Source organism: Salarias fasciatus, unplaced genomic scaffold (assembly GCF_902148845.1).
Source record: "Salarias fasciatus unplaced genomic scaffold, fSalaFa1.1, whole genome shotgun sequence".
Taxonomy (NCBI): Eukaryota; Metazoa; Chordata; class Actinopteri; order Blenniiformes; family Blenniidae; genus Salarias; species Salarias fasciatus.
Window position 1 is genome coordinate 112120 of NW_021941407.1, and position 16184 is coordinate 128303.

A 16184-nucleotide genomic window follows, 5' to 3' on the forward strand; every position below is an offset into this window, starting at 1 on the left:
TGCACATGGAGAGACGTGCCTGCATGCCGCCATCTTGGAGAGGGCTCAGAGACGCAGCAGTGCATGACAGTGAGAGATCAGATCAGATCTCCTCCTTCACCCTGAAGTAGAATTATTTGCTGGATTTTCCACAGAATTCTAAATGATATGATTTGTAAAAAAAAACATCACGCGTGTGGCTCTGGTGTTTGGATGTTTTAAAAATAAAATCCAACACAATATAACTGGAAAAGATGCTGGATTGTTGTCCCTCTTATAGATGTTGTAATTAAGGCAGATACTGCAGAATCACTTTTCACTGGTAAAGAGTTTATAAAGAATAAGTTGGAGAGAGCTGCTTGTTAAATAGTGAAATAAACCCAGACGGACTGTTACGGCCCGGCTCAAGACCACAACACATAAAGAGGGGACAGGACAACGGCATAAGGTTTTAAATACTTTATTTAAACATTAATTAGGTTTCTACTCTTTAAATATTCTAAAAGCTGCAAATACAAAAGGTATCAGTGTGTTGTCAGTATAGATGAGAGCAGAGCGCAGTAAGCTGTGGTGCATGTTGTTTGTAATCAGTAGATGGAATCACCAGCAGGTGAGTGTGTGGTGTTGTAAGGGTGCGGACGTGCGTGTGGGAGATCAGTGTAAGTGGAGTAAGCTGAGGTGCATGTTGCGTGTGAGTGCATCAGTAAGTTAACCTGGAAAAGAGCGGCGGCGTGGCAGACTCAAAGCATGGCAGCGTCGGTGGAGGATGGCAACCCAGAGAGAGAGCGAGGCAGAGAATGAGCACAAGGAGCGGCAGCAGGGAGCGCCGAGGAAGCCTGGCCAGGAGACCTCCACACGAGCCAAACCTAATGCCTACCACAGACCACCTGCAGGGGGCTGTCACACCCCCGCCCATAAAGAGCAGGGTCCCAACAGGATCCCTGTGAAGACCACCAATGGTCAATAACAGAAATAACAGGACGCTTAACAGGATACAAAACAAACAAAGTCAACAATAGAACAAGGCGACAAGAAAAGGTAAGTAGTTCTGCTGTCCTCCACACTCTCTCCACCTCGACAGGCCTCCCACCCGGCAACTGGTGCACTCAGAAGGAATTTAAGGGAAAAAAGTCTGTGGGAAAGAAAAAGGTGAGACAACACAGAGACACTCACAACACCGGAGCGCGACCCGGCACATCTGCAAAAAGACAGGAAAATGTGTGGCTCAAATCAGCCAACTGCTTTGCACTGTTCTCAGGCAAATGAGAGAACAACGTATCTGAATTGCGTAATGTTTCAGAATTTTTCAGACGCCCATGCGTCAAAGCGCTATCCATGTCCGTGGTACTGACCTCCAGAGAGCCAACTGCACACGCAGCAATAGCAGTAAGTCCTGACTCTGCAGTTTCAGTCTTGCGCTCAAAATACGGTTTCAGCAAGTTAACATGACAGAGTTGTTTTTTCTTCCTACGTTCCGGCACCGAGAGTAAGTAATTATGATCTGAAAGACGCTCCAGAATAACGTAGGGACCTGCAAATTTTGCCTGGAAAGGGGAAGTGACAACTGGACACAAAGCCAACACTTGATCACCCGGTAAAAATGAACACACCTCTGCACGTCGATCAAACAGTGCTTTCATCTTTCCCTGTACCACTGCAAGTCTGTCCTTGACCAGATCTCTAGCCATATAAAGACGCCGTCTAAACCCATTGACATAGTCTTCCACAGGATCCCAAAAGCCATCTGCCACTACAGCCTTCACTGTGTGCCCGAAAACCAGCTCATTTGGGCTAAACCCAGTGCTCTCCTGAGTGACCTCCCTGGCAGCTAGCATTAGCCACGGCAGACCTTCCTCCCAGTCTGAACCCAGCTGTAGCACTTATGTTACACGGTAAAGGCTAATCAACCCCAGGACTGGATGAAGATAATTCCAATGATAACTACAGGCTAGCTGATCAGAAGATTCTGAGTTCGCTCATGGAGAGAGAAGAGGCAGAGACTTGGAGTTAAGGTTGCAAATAAAAAGGTACCATATATTGAGCTCTTCGAAACAAAAGGAAAACAAACAGGACAAACAAAACATAACAGATTTGCAAAACTTTAACCTGCGCGAATGGCCATTCGAGATACTCTCAACAAGTTACAATTGTGATGAATATTCGAAGGTGACAGGTATGTTATGGCAATTTTATTTTAATAAAATGCATCAGCCGGCGAGTTCGTTTTGGTCTTTTTATTAAGCTGTACAGCAGGAGAAGTCACACAGTCAACAGAGTAACAGAGTGAGTTCTGCCCTCGCAGGGGCGTGCAAGCCTCTAATAACTATCTGCTACGTTCACTCCCAGGGGCCTTGACTGCACCCAGCCGTAGGCTGGACACAGGAAGACTCCCACGAGTGCCCGCAGCTGCTACGCTAAGATTATCAGGAAAAGTAAATTCTAGACAAAGCAGTCGCGGTTCCCCACACATCGGAGTGTGGGAGCTACGGTTGTTTACAAAAAATACCTCTGTGAGCACTACAAGTGAGAAACAGCATGCAGACATGAGAAATTTCCATCACATTCCCCCCTTTTGATTAAATCAACCACGGTTTAATCAACTTCAACAGCCCCCCCCACATCAGTCAATCAACCCCAAATCATCAGCATCATCAACATCAGAATCATCAGAAAGGTGAGCGAACGAGGATGCAGACAGCTCAGTGGAATGAAGCAAAGTATAATGAGCCAAAGTAGCTGTGAACATGCGAGCAACCAGACAACGGACCAGGGGAATAATGCAGCAGGAGAAAACCCCCAGAATCAATAGGAAAACAGCTAGCATGCCAGCAACCTTAGTAAGCCAAGCCCGCCAGCCGGCCCCAGCCAGCCAGCCCCAGAAGTCCCATCCAGACGAGGGGACACCCGTCTCCTGAGCATGTAGTTCAGCCAGGAGAGAGGACAGCCGAGCATGTATATTAGTCATGTTATCAGAGACATCAGGAACCCAGGTGCAGCAGTGATCACCTATGAGAGCACAGACCCCTCCCTTCTCAGCGAGAAGGAGGTCCAGGGCGGGCCACCCTGTTCTGCAGGCCCATGACACGCTCGGCCTTCTGCTCATCTGTGAGGAGATCAAAACCGTCAGTGACGAGACCGGTGAGGTTCTCCAACTCCCATGCAAGCGAGTTAATCTCATGCTGGTTACGAACGGTGCCATGCCAAGGGAAAACCCCCCCCCAGAACGCCTGCCCCCACCCTATGCGTCTCTTGTCCTCCGGAACTGCAACAGCCCGCTTCCGGAGACGACGGACACCTGGGATATCAGCAGCAGAGGAATGCACAGTCACAGCAGGAATCAAATGGGCCAAATAGCAGGTACCAGACCAGTCTCTCGGTAGATAAATGCAGGATCTATGGCCACAAACCCACACCATGTCCGTGGGACACCCATAGCCCGCCCTGCTGGGGAAGGATACGATGTCCCCTTTCAGAACAGTTTTAGCATCCCACTGGAGAAACAACGAAGACATGTTAGTAAAAACAGAGTAGTTCAAGTAGATCACAGACCAGAGCGGTGAACCACCCCACCAGGTCGACGCATGGGGAGAGGTAGCATTAGGACATGGCTGATGATCCACAGAACAGGACACATTGAGAGTGAGCGCACAGCCAACAGTGTCACCCAAATGGGAACGGGTCCGAGCAGGTTGCCGCACGCACAAGGGAGGTGGGCCAAAAGGAGAATGTAGGCCCCTGAGCTCGTAAATAGTACCTGTGTGTGCACACGTGAAATTAGTAATATTATAAAAATGCATGGGCTCTCGGAAAGGGGTCAACGGGGGAACAGTTGCGTTTGGGTATCGCAGTGTAAGCAGGGTTTGATTTTTGCGGTAGCGGATAAAGGTGTATAGAGAGTCCGAGAGGGAGACGGGATGTGGGATCAGCAGAGTGTTAGCAGGGGTAGCATGAGGCATAAAAGCACACACAATACAACTAGAATTATGCAGTCCCCGAGCTACCGCGCGGGCAGCTCTCCACCACAGGTTGTCCTGGGGCCCGGCGAGGTCCTCCACCACGTGCCCACGGTGGAGCGGAGGAGCCATCACTGCTAGCACTGGCAGCAGCATCATCAGGACCAGGAACATTTCCATCGTTGCCTCGTGGAGGGTGGACTACCTCACACGGGAGCTGATCTCAGGGATTATTCTGCCCTGTGGCTGGGAGATCAGCTGTCGGAGCCGGCGGTGGCACCGTAAGGAGCTTACAGTGACTCGCGTGGATCCAGGTAGCTCGCTCTGCTACCTTCACGGCAGTGTGAGTCACCAGCAGGACTTGGAACGGACCGAGCCACCGTCTGGCTTTCCAGTGCTTCCTGCGGAAGTCCTTCACCAGGATCCAGTCCCCTGGGTTCAGTCGGTGTAGAGGGCCTTCAGCCGGGCGCGGAAGAGCCTCCTTCACGGTCTGCCTGATCTGAAACAGAGTCTTGGAGAGATCGGCACAATAAGACACCATGCTGCTGTCACACATATCAGTAGACAAGGCTTGCCAGCGCGGAGGCTCCAAGCCTGTCTGAGGCGGGCGCGCGAACAGTGTCTCAAACGGACTGAGACCTGTTCTGGCTCTCGGACGCATGCACATGGCCATCAGCACAAGAGGAAGAGCTTTAGGCCACGAAAGGCCCGTGTCCTCACAACATTTAGCCAGCTTGGCCTTCAAAGTGCCATTTTCTCTTTCCACTGCTCCTCCAGACTGTGGATGATAAGAGCAGTGTGTGCGTAACTGGAACCCCAATCTGTTGCTGACCTCCGTCAGAACCTTATTTACAAAATGGGTTCCGTTATCACTCGTGATTCTGGTGGGAATGCCCCACCTCGGAATGATTTCAGTCAGGAGTGCTTTGGCTACCGCTCCGCTGTCCGCATGTTTGGTGGGAAAAGCCTCCACCCATTTGGAAAACATGTCAACAACCACCAGGCAGTACTTCTTACCCTCTGCAGGAGTCAGTTCCACAAAGTCCATCATCAGGTGGTCAAAAGGGAACTCAGACGGCGGGTGAGCAGCGCTCCCCACAGGCCGGACATGGCCGACATTGTGAGCTGCACACACCAAACATGTCTTACAGTGCCGCTCCGCCACAACCGAGAATCCCCTGGTAAACCACAAAGACGTGACCTGTTGTACCATTCCCCCCTTGGAGACATGATCAACACCATGAGCAAGCTTAGCAAAATGAGGGAAGAGGCGACGAGGGAGACATGGACGTCCATCCGAAGACACCCACACCCCGTCAGCGAACCTGCACCCGCTTGAGGACCAAAGCCGGCGATTGAACCTCAGCAAGAGAAGCGGAGGGGGCCTCGGAGTCAGCAACAGTCAGCTGAGGAGCCGGAGGTGCACTCGCCGCCCGTCTGGCAGCTGCATCAGCAGCAGCGTTCCCCCTGGAGACTGAATCCGCAGAGCCTGTGTGTGCAGAGCATTTCACAACAGCAACAGCAGAGGGTAACAAAATAGCATCCAACAGATCAGAAACTTGAGATGCATTCAGGATCGGTTTACCACCAGACATCAGAAAATTCCTGTGCTTCCACAGGACACCAAAGTCGTACACCACGCCAAAGGCGTAGCGAGAGTCCGTGTAAATGGTGACAGTTTTCCCCCTGGAGAGCTTACAGGCCTCAGTAAGGGCCACTAGCTCCGCAGTCTGAGCCGAGAAGTGAGCCGGAAGGGAGCCGGACACCAGGGTGTCGTGATCGGAGCAAACAGCAAAACCCACCCGGTTTCTTCCGGTCACATCGCGAGAGGAGGAGCCATCTACATACAAGATGAGATCAGAATTAGGCAAAGGAGAGTCAGAGAGATCCACCTGCGGGGTGCAGACCTGTGACAAGACCTGATCACATTGGTGCGGCTCCCCATCTTCCTCGGTGGGGAGGAGGGTTGCCGCGTTAAGCCTGGTGCACCGCTGAACAGTGATGTTAGGCATGTCCAGCAAAACAGTAGTATACCTGAGCCAACGCGCCGCAGAGAGGTGCGAGGTACGCTGTTCAAGTAGAATGACCGACACAGAGTGTGGTACCATAACAGTGAGCTGAGAATAACCCACTATGTCTCTGGATGCCAAAACCGCCTTCTCCGCCGCCGCAACAGCACGCAGGCAGTGTGGGAGCCCCGCAGCCACCGCATCTAGCCGCGAGGAGTAGTACCCCACCGGACGAAGCAGGTCCCCATGAGCCTGTAAAAGAACAGATGACATGAAGCCATTCTTCTCATCCACCATCTGTGTGAATGGTTTGGTTGGATCAGGCAGAGCCAGAGCCGGAGCAGAGAGGAGGGCCTCCTTCAAAGCCACAAATGCAGCCTCGGCCTCCGTGGTCCACGGGACCGGTTCTTGCGCCGCAAGGTGTGACCCATAGATACACCTGGTAAGAGGGGACTCAAGAAATGAATAGTTAGGAATAAAATTCCTGCAATAACCAGTCATGCCTAAGAAGGACATCATTTGTTTCTTAGTGACGGGTTTTGGAATGTTGCGTATCGCAGCAACGCGAGAGTCTGACAGCTTCCGAGCGGAGCAGGAGATCACATGTCCCAAGAAGGTGACAGTGGGGAGAACAAACTGCAGTTTCTTCCTGCTGACCTTGTGACCCTGCTCACAAAGATGACGCAACAATGCAAGTGTGTCAGTTTGACACTGCTCCTCCGTAGGCGCACAGACCAGGAGATCATCCACATACTGCAGAAGGACCGAACCTGGGGACAGCACAAGGGAGGAGAGAGAATCACGCAGTGCTGCATTATAAATAGTGGGAGACTCACAATAACCTTGACACAGCCGTGTGAAGGTGTACGGTTTCCCCTCGAACTCAAATGCAAACCAGTACTGTGAATCCGGGTGAACTGGAACAGAGAAAAATGCATTTGACAGGTCAATCACAGAAAAAAACGTAGCTGTGGACGGTATCTGAGATAAAATGGTGTGTGGGTTAGGAACGGTGGGAGACCTGGGGACCACCGCCCTATTCACAGCTTGTAGATCCTGAACAAATCGCCACTCCACTGGTTCACCAGGGCCCCTAATTTTCTTCACAGGAAACAGCGGAGTGCGCACTGGTGAGGAGGGGCAGGGCACAATCACCCCTGCTTTTAGCAACGAATGAAACACAGGAGTTATGCCTGCCACGGCCTCCTGTTTCAGCGGATACTGCTTCTGACAGGGCCGGAAAGAAGATTTGGGTGTGATGACGACAGGCTCACACCCCCTTATCAGTCCGACGTCATATTTGTTTTCAGCCCACAGCTGCTTTGGCAGCGAGTCAAGGGCTGCTGCTGTGGAGGGAGAGGCACAAGGAGAGAGAGAGAGAAGTGAATCATACTGGCACTCCAGCCGCACAGTACGCTGACAGTGAACAGCACTAGGGAGTGCTTGACAATACACGCGAGCTGATGAGGAGTATAAAACATGTGGGTCAGAAGTGGGCTCCCAATCTTTAGCTCTGGAAGCCTTCAGCATAAATGCCCCTAAGTGTTTCCAAGCCCGGTTCGACGGTCGAGCCAGCGAAATGTGAGGTGAGGAACCTCCCCACCCTCGAAATAAGGGACTCTGAGTCGGTGTGAGTTGGACCGAGAGAGCACAGAAAGATTTGTCCCACACCAAGCACTGAAGGATGAGTCTATCATGTGTTTGCTTAAAGAACTGCTCCTCATACTCGTCATCTGGACCTTCACGACAGAAATAAGACGTGCAGTGCAAATCTGCCGCCTCCATGAAAACTGAGGAGGGTGCCACTCTAGCCCGACATAATTCCAGCCAATGCAAACTTGTCGGTTGTTGACCAATCTTCCATTGATACACATAGTTTGGGGTCAAAGGGCAATATTTGACCATTGTGAGTGTGCTCATGTTGTCCTCCTCAGGGCCAGTGGGGGGTCCCGAAATAGACAACCCCTCAGGTCCTGACACAACCGTGAGCCTGAGTTGACACATCAGATCCCTGCCCAGCAAATTGATCGGGCATAATTTAGAGAGGAGAAATTTATGAGTGAACTGCGATCCTGTAGAGGGTGAACAGGTTAATGGAACCGTAAACCGCTCCCTCTGCTGATGTCCAGATGCCGATATGGACAGGATGGAATCCCCACTCAGTCCTGGGGCGGGAGTGAGGACACCATCCTGAATAACAGAATGGGTGGCACCCGTGTCCACCATGAAATGTACATTTTGGCCATTAACCACCAGGGTGTAAATGGGAAACTTCTTGTATTGCTCTTGTGATAGGAAGATGTGTGTGTGCATCTCATCCACATTGACCATGTGTGTGTGTGTCGTCTCAGCATCTACTGTGTGTGTGTGTGGCGTCTCGCTATCTACTGTGTGTGTGTGTGGCGTCTCGCTATCTACTGTGTGTGTGTGTGGTGTCTCACTTCCCTGTACCGCTGCAGCTGAAATATCAGCGGTGTAATCCTCCGTCCCTGGGATCGCCTCCCCCCACTCGCACCATCAGTCCGCGTGTGGAGCTTCCTTGCCACTCTCGCGTTCCTCCCGGGCCTGAGGGCATTTCTTTGCCCAGTGTCCACGTTGCCCACACAGAAAACAGCAATCCCTGTCGACCGATCGACGACATTGCTTGCGCTGGCCACGTCCCCCGCTCCTGCGACCTCCTCGTCCTGTACCCCGACTGTCCTGTACTCCTCGCTGGTGGGGGTCCCGAGTACATGGTCAAGGCAGCCTTATGAAGATCAGCATCCCGTCTCCCGGCCTGCTTGTTGACCTTATCTCTGATGATGTCCTGAGCGTGGCAGCAATGCCGTCTCAGGGTTGCGAGGCGGACTTCGTGTCTCATGCCCACATACAGCTGTCGTACGAGGGCCCCCATCTCGGGTAACAGTCCGTCCACAATAGTGGCACACAAGAGCTTCTCCCAGGGTTCAGCATCATCTCCCAGCCTAGGAGGACGCTGTAGTCCAGAATGGCGATTGAAGACCTCTTCAGCTCTGTGCAGAAAATCCTCAACCAGCTCCTGAGGCCCCTGTTTCAGAGAACGCAGTGCAGCGAGATCGGTGCGGTGGGGAAACGCCGTATTTATCGATGCGGTAAGTACTGTGATGGCATTACGGAAACCCGCATTGCCCACATGGGCCCATTCCGGATCTTTCAGACGGGCTTCATCCCCCGGTATACTTTCCCGTATCTTGGCCAGGTCACAGGGCTTCAGCTTCAGGGCAAGAATTTTTCTTATCTCCGCTCCGGTAGGTCTGTATTCTTGGCAGAACGCTGAAAATTCAAGCCCGAATTTCTGTCCATTGTCAACCGGATCAGGGAGTTGTTTTCCGTGCAGCTGAACTTCCTCTGGAGACCATGGGCGGTACACCAGAATTGGACCGTCAGCACCAGCAACCTCCACCATCGGAGCGGTCACAGTGGATGAAACCGCGTGTGGAGATGGAGATGTATAACGCTGCTGGCGCCGGCTGCGGGTGCCGATAGGAGACCTGGTGGGACTCGGAGTCGTAGTTGAATCCGGGGCAGGTCCTCCTCCCACAGCTCCATCTAGCAGGGGTGGTGGCTGGTCTTGAGGATGACGGCGTCGAGGGGGATGCGAGTCCAGGTCGGGGTCCACCTTCATGGCAGCCAATGCCTGTACAGCGGGAGCATAAGGCGAGGAAAGTGAAACATCATATGTTGGCGGTACTGATTTCAACATATTATCTTTTCTGTTTCCCACATCTCCACTCATATCCAATGCCCCCGCCATTTTGCGCATAGTCGCTTTCTTCTCTCTGTTTTCTGCTTCCGTTTTCCAAATTGTAATACACTTCTTGTGCATCTCCAGTCGCTGCACATGTTCAGGCTTCAACTTCCCCTTCGAAGTCATCATTTTATCCCATTCCGCCTGAATGTCTCTTTCGACCTTCTTTATCTGATTCACACTCAAACTGTCCCCCTCGGGGAAACCAAACCTTTCACTCCATTCTCTCACACAGACCACACACTCAGACCCATACTTTTTCGACATGTCGTTACATATTGGGGTGTCTGGAGGACTCTTCTCTTTAACAGATCTGTTACCCATTTTCAATTGGACGTCTCCAACGGCCTTTTCGCCTCTACGGTCCCAGCCCAGACCCGAGGGTGCAAAAGTGCTAAAAAAAACCCTCTCCAATCTCTCTCCCACTCCAAACACTACTCTGGGAAGATTGAAGTTTTATGCTGTTATTGTAGTGACCGGCACTACATCAGTCACTCGCCCTCCAACCAGTCCAATATGAAAAGAACTCACCGGGTGCTTGTAGGAGTTTTCCCTCAAAGGGGGAAAACCAGTTCGTGGATCCTAGCGGTGGTCCGGTCGGTAGGTGCGAACCCAGTCCCCATAGAGTCCGTCAATGGCGGTGGGGCTGCAGCAATTTGTCCGCAGGATGGCCGATCACCGGGTCCCCGTCCCCCGCCGGATTCCACTCGTAGGATCCTGTTCGTGACGCCAACTGTTATGGCAATTTTATTTTAATAAAATGCATCAGCCGGCGAGTTCGTTTTGGTCTTTTTATTAAGCTGTACAGCAGGAGAAGTCACACAGTCAACAGAGTAACAGAGTGAGTTCTGCCCTCGCAGGGGCGTGCAAGCCTCTAATAACTATCTGCTGCGTTCACTCCCAGGGGCCTTGACTGCACCCAGCCGCAGGCTGGATACAGGAAGACTCCCACGAGTGCCCGCAGCTGCTACGCTAAGATTATCAGGAAAAGTAAATTCTAGATAAAGCAGTCGCGGTTCCCCACACATTGGAGTGTGGGAGCTACGGTAGACAAAGCAGTCGCGGTTCCCCACACATCGGAGTGTGTGAGCTACGGTTGTTTACAAAAAATATCTCTGTGAGCACTACAAGTGAGAAACAGCATGCATACATGAGAAATTTCCATCACACTTCTCACAATGATTCTCCCAAAGGATTCAGAAAATAAAACACTCTCGATGCCATCAACACGACCAATCATGCAGCTACAACAGAAAAAGAAGGAAAAGAAAAAGGAAAAGAGGAATTACTCCCTGCTGTCAGAGACAGAGACGTCCTTCCTCCAGAGGACACAGACTCACTGAAGAACCAGAGTACCAGAGTTGAAATCCAGCACATAGAGGTTGAGTGAATGTGGTGTTGAAGGTGTAGAGGTGGATCAGAGAGTCAGAGGAGACTCTGAAGAAGGACAGAGAGCCAGCAGGACAGTCCACATACACTGCTACTCTACCAGAGGGGGGGGAGGAGGAGGAGGAGGAGGAGGAGGAGGAGGAGGAGGAGAGGGATGTTCCTCTGTTATTGTGCCAGACAGAGTACCCTCCATTCCAGCACTCCAGACTCCAGGACTGATGATTCCCTCCAAACCAACACTCCCTACTGTCTCCTTTCCTTCTGATTCCTCTGTAACTCACTGATATAGAAACATTTCCGCTCCACTCGACCTCCCAGTAACATCGACCACTCAGATCATTTCTACACAGCAGCTGTTCCCAGTAATCAAATCTGTGAGGATGATGAGGATACGGCTGCTTTTCCTCCACATGTGTCACCTTCCTGTTGTTGTTGGACAGTTTGAGCTTTCTGCTCATTGAGTTTTCATCCAGTTGAAGTTGAGAGAAATCTGATGGAGAGAAAAAGAGTTCAGTCCTGATGTGACACATGTGATGGATTTGTTGTTTGTGGACTTCCTGACATGTTGTTGATGGAGAGAAAGTTTGATGAGGACACTTTTTGTCAGGCTTCTCTTGTCAGGAATGTTTGAATGAATCCAAAGCTTTGATTGAAAGACAAACGGACAGTGATGAGTCCAACTTACACTTCCTCAGTCCAGGTTTGAGCCTCTGCTGTCCACCATGGTCCACCCTGCAGGGAGAGAGAGAGAGAGAGAGAGAGAGAGAGAGAGGAGAGAGAGAGAGAGAGAGAGAGAGAGAGAGAGAGAGAGAGAGAGAGAGAGGGAGAGAGAGAGAGAGAGAGAGAGGTTAATCAGGTGTCAAATAAATTCATGGCGTTAATAGGAATGTGAATGAAGTGGTTATTATGGGGTGTTTCTAACAGCCCTGCTATCAGTCCATACATCCTTCAATGTGTCTATACCAACACATTACTAGAGGAAGACACACTAAATACAGCATGTAGACATCACCCGACTACTCAGAACATGCACACACACACACACACACACACACACAGCCCAAACAGGGTTATAACAGGTGTCATGGGTGATGTGGAGAACAGCAGGAAGCTGAGACGGAGCAGGACAGAACAAAGACAGAGACAACACTAAACAGACTGGGGTGAGGGACAGAGACAGAACACCATAGATAGATGAGACCATTGAAAGACTGAAACATGAGGTTAGGCAGACACACACACACACAGGTGGGACTGACAAAGCACACAGGGATGGACGAGGACACAGAAGAGGACGAGGGACCTGGACACCCCGACCGGGACAGCAGGAAGTTACCAAGAGTGGTTCTGATCATATTTTTTTTTCTTTTAAAAGAGAGTTTTTCCTTTCCAGAGTCACTGTTGCTCATGTGGACTTTTCAGTCTTCTTTGAAACACTTAAAACAAGATGACAACCAAAAAGTTAACAGAGGAAATGGCAGAGATTAAAAATTCCCTCAACTTTATGTCGGAAGAAATCAGCACTATAGGGAAGCAACAAAAAAGCCTCACTGGCCTAATGGAGGAGATTCGTGAGTTGAAATTAATAATCAAGCAACGAGATCAGAGAACTGAATTACTGGAACAAAGGGTTGACGACTTGGAGCGGCATTCCCGAGCTGACGGCCTGATAGTCACTGGACCAGAGACTCAACATCGAAGCTATGCTGGGGTTGCCAGCTCAGCTGGTGACCAACAAGGTGAGGATGCACCATTTGAGGAGCTGCACACCCTGGAAAAACAAGGTGTTCAGTTTCTGTCTTATAAAGACATTCACCTGGAGAGTCATCAGATCTCAGCTTGCCACACTCTTCCACGTGAGGATCATACAGCTAACCCCGCAATTGTGGTTAAGTTTTTAAACAGGAAGCACAAGGTGGAAGTGTTGAAACAAGCCAAAAAAACTTAAAGGCTCTGGGGTGTATATGAATGAGCACCTGACAAAGAAAAATGCTGAGATAGCAAGAAACAGCGGCATCCTCAGAGAGCAAAGCAAAATCCAAGCAACCTGGACAAGGAAGGGAAAAGTGTATATTGGGTTAAATGGACCCCAGAGCAAGCTGAAGTGTCTGTGGTCAGAAGTTTGAGAGATCTGGATCATTACAAGTCATGATGAATTTAGTTTTGTTTTTTGTTTCATTCGTTTGTTTGTTTGTTTTTTGATTTTTGTTTTCTGCCGAGATTTGTTTGAAAGCCTGTATTATGGAGTAAGAACTTAAGTTTAAAGAGAAGGGAAGAAAAAGAAGGAAAGAGGAAAGAGAAAGAGAGAAAAAAAGACAGGATATAAATTACTTTTGTTTAATGAATTACACACTTAATAGTCCTTCTTTTTTTAAGATCGGAATACACAGATCGTAGGATTTATGATTTTGAAAAGGATGTAGATCCAGAGAATCATGTTTTCAGTCACATTCATGATTCTTGCAGATATTATACTGAGGAACTTCTTCAGGACAGCGTTGAGCTCGATAAGACCCTTTCATTAAGTCATTTCAATTGTAGAAGTTTACCTAAACATTTTACGGAAATGAACGAATTTTTGGACACGTTTAAAAATCATTTCAGTTTAATAGGTTGGTCTGAGACATGGATTAATGAAGAGAAGGATGTTGATTTGAGCATTAAAGGTTATGATTTATATGTGACCAATAGAACTAACAGGAGTGGAGGGGGTGTGGCTCTTTATGTTGATAAGAATTTAAAATGTAAACCAGTGGAACGCTTCACAGTTGTAATTGACGATCTAATGGAGTGTACTGCAGTGGAAACTGAATTAGAAAAAAGGAGGAACATGGTTGTTGCATGTGTTTATAGGAAAACCAGGATCAAATGTAGAAACATTTAAGGATAGTTAAGATGATTTAATGGAAGATTTAAATGACAATAAATCACTTATACTCTGTAGTGATTTTAACATCGACCTTTTAAAGGTATCTACACATGAACAATCTTCAGACTTTCTGGACACATTATACAGCAGAGGACGAGACCCATTGATCACAAAGCCTGGTAGAGTTACATCCTTCAGTGCAACACTAGTTGATAATATTTTCACAAATGTTCTGGATAACAGCATTACTAGTGGCCTTGTGATAAATGATATTAGTGATCATTTACCTGTATTTGTAACATTTAATTATGAACTACAATGAAAGAATACAGAAAATTGCCGTAGATATAAAAGGGTGAGGACTCGTGACCGACTAAATTCTTTTAGAAATGATCTCTTAAAACAGGAGTGGAATGGGGTTTACACAAACGAAGTGAATACTGCATATAATACATTTTTACAATGTTATTTAGCTCTTTACGATCAGCGCTGTCCATTATGTAAGCGTAGAACTTCTAACAAAAGTCCCCGGATATCAAGGAGCCTACAAAATGCATGTAAAAAGAAAAATAAACTTTATAGAGACTTCATAAAATCCATAACAGAGACTGCTGGAAAAAAAATATAAAGTGTACAAAATTAAGTTAACCAATATATTGAGAAAGGCAAAAAAAGAATATTATAATGCAATTCTACAAGAAAATACAAACAATATTAAGGGTACATTGAACATATTAAATAGTGTAATGGGTTATAAATCTAGCGCATTAGACCTACGCAATCATTTCATTAAGGACAGTAAGGTGATTCATTACATGAATGAGGTGGCATTCATGTAATGAAAAGCGGAATGACCTTTGCTGTTTTCATCTTTCATCTTTGCTGTTTTCATCCCCCCCCCCCCCCACAGGGCGCTGAAGTCCGGACCCATGCTTGTATATAAAAAGCAAATGTGGACCGTCAAGATTTGTATTTGAGGACCCCGGGTTTAGAGGTTAAAAAGGAAGAAAAGTTTTTTAAATCAAAATACAGCGCCAAAACACATTGGGAGTAAATTATATTATTCGTCTAAGCTATAATATGTCAGTAATAAAACGTGTTTATATAAATATATCTGTATTACTTTAGGAAATTCATAAAAGAAAATGGCTTGGAAGGGGAAGTTACAGCCCAGCAAGCTTCAAAAAAGTGGGAGAACCTCAAAAAGAAATATAAGGTAAATAATAATACCATTATTAAAAAATAAAAGTAATTTCTAATGTAATTTCTATCATTTCTAATATCCATAATTTTTTGTTGTTATAGGAGTGCGGCGGGGCTTAAAGGGCCAAGGGGTATCCCAATTCATAGTGCTGCAAAGATAGCCCTAGCCCTCAGCCCTATTCTAAAAGGGGTAGGAGAGTGATAGGGGTAGGGCTAAGGGCTAAGGGGTAGGGGTAAGGGGTAGAATTGGGATTGGCCCTTAGTGAGATTAGTGGAAACCAGATTATCTCAGTGGTAGCTAATGCAAAAAATAAGATGTCAACCGACAGTGATGGAATAGACATGAAAATAGTAAAAATGACGACTGACTGTATAATAAAACCACTTTATAATCTTTCATTCAAAACAGGTGTTTTTCCAGATAAGATGAAAACAGCAAAGGTCATTCCGCTTTTCAAGGCAGGAGATAAACACAGCTTTAATCATTACAGGCCGGTATCTTTACTTTCTCAACTTTCAAAAGTGTTAGAAAAATTGTTTGTTCAAAAATTAGATAACTTCATTGAAGAAAACAATATATGAAGTGAGAGTCAATATGGTTTTCGGACAAATCGGTCCACTGCTTTGGCCATAATGGAAATAATAGAAAAAATCACAGCAAAACTGACAGAAGGAAATATACAACAGGAGTATTCATTGACCCAAAGAAGGCATTTGACACAATAGATCATTCAATTCTATTTGCTAAATTGAACGCATACGGTGTGAGGGGAGTTGTTCAAAATTGGTTCACTAGTTATTTACATAACAGACAACAATATGTGCAGTTTGCTGGTCATCAGAATGTTTGAAGATTGAATGTGGGGTCCCACAAGGTTCAGTGTTGGGGCCAAAACTGTTTATTTTATATATCAATGATATTTGTGATGTTTCGGATCTGTTACGGTTTGTTTTGTTTGCAGATGACACAATTTTTTTCTGTTCAGGAGATAATTTAAAAACGTTATCTAAAAATA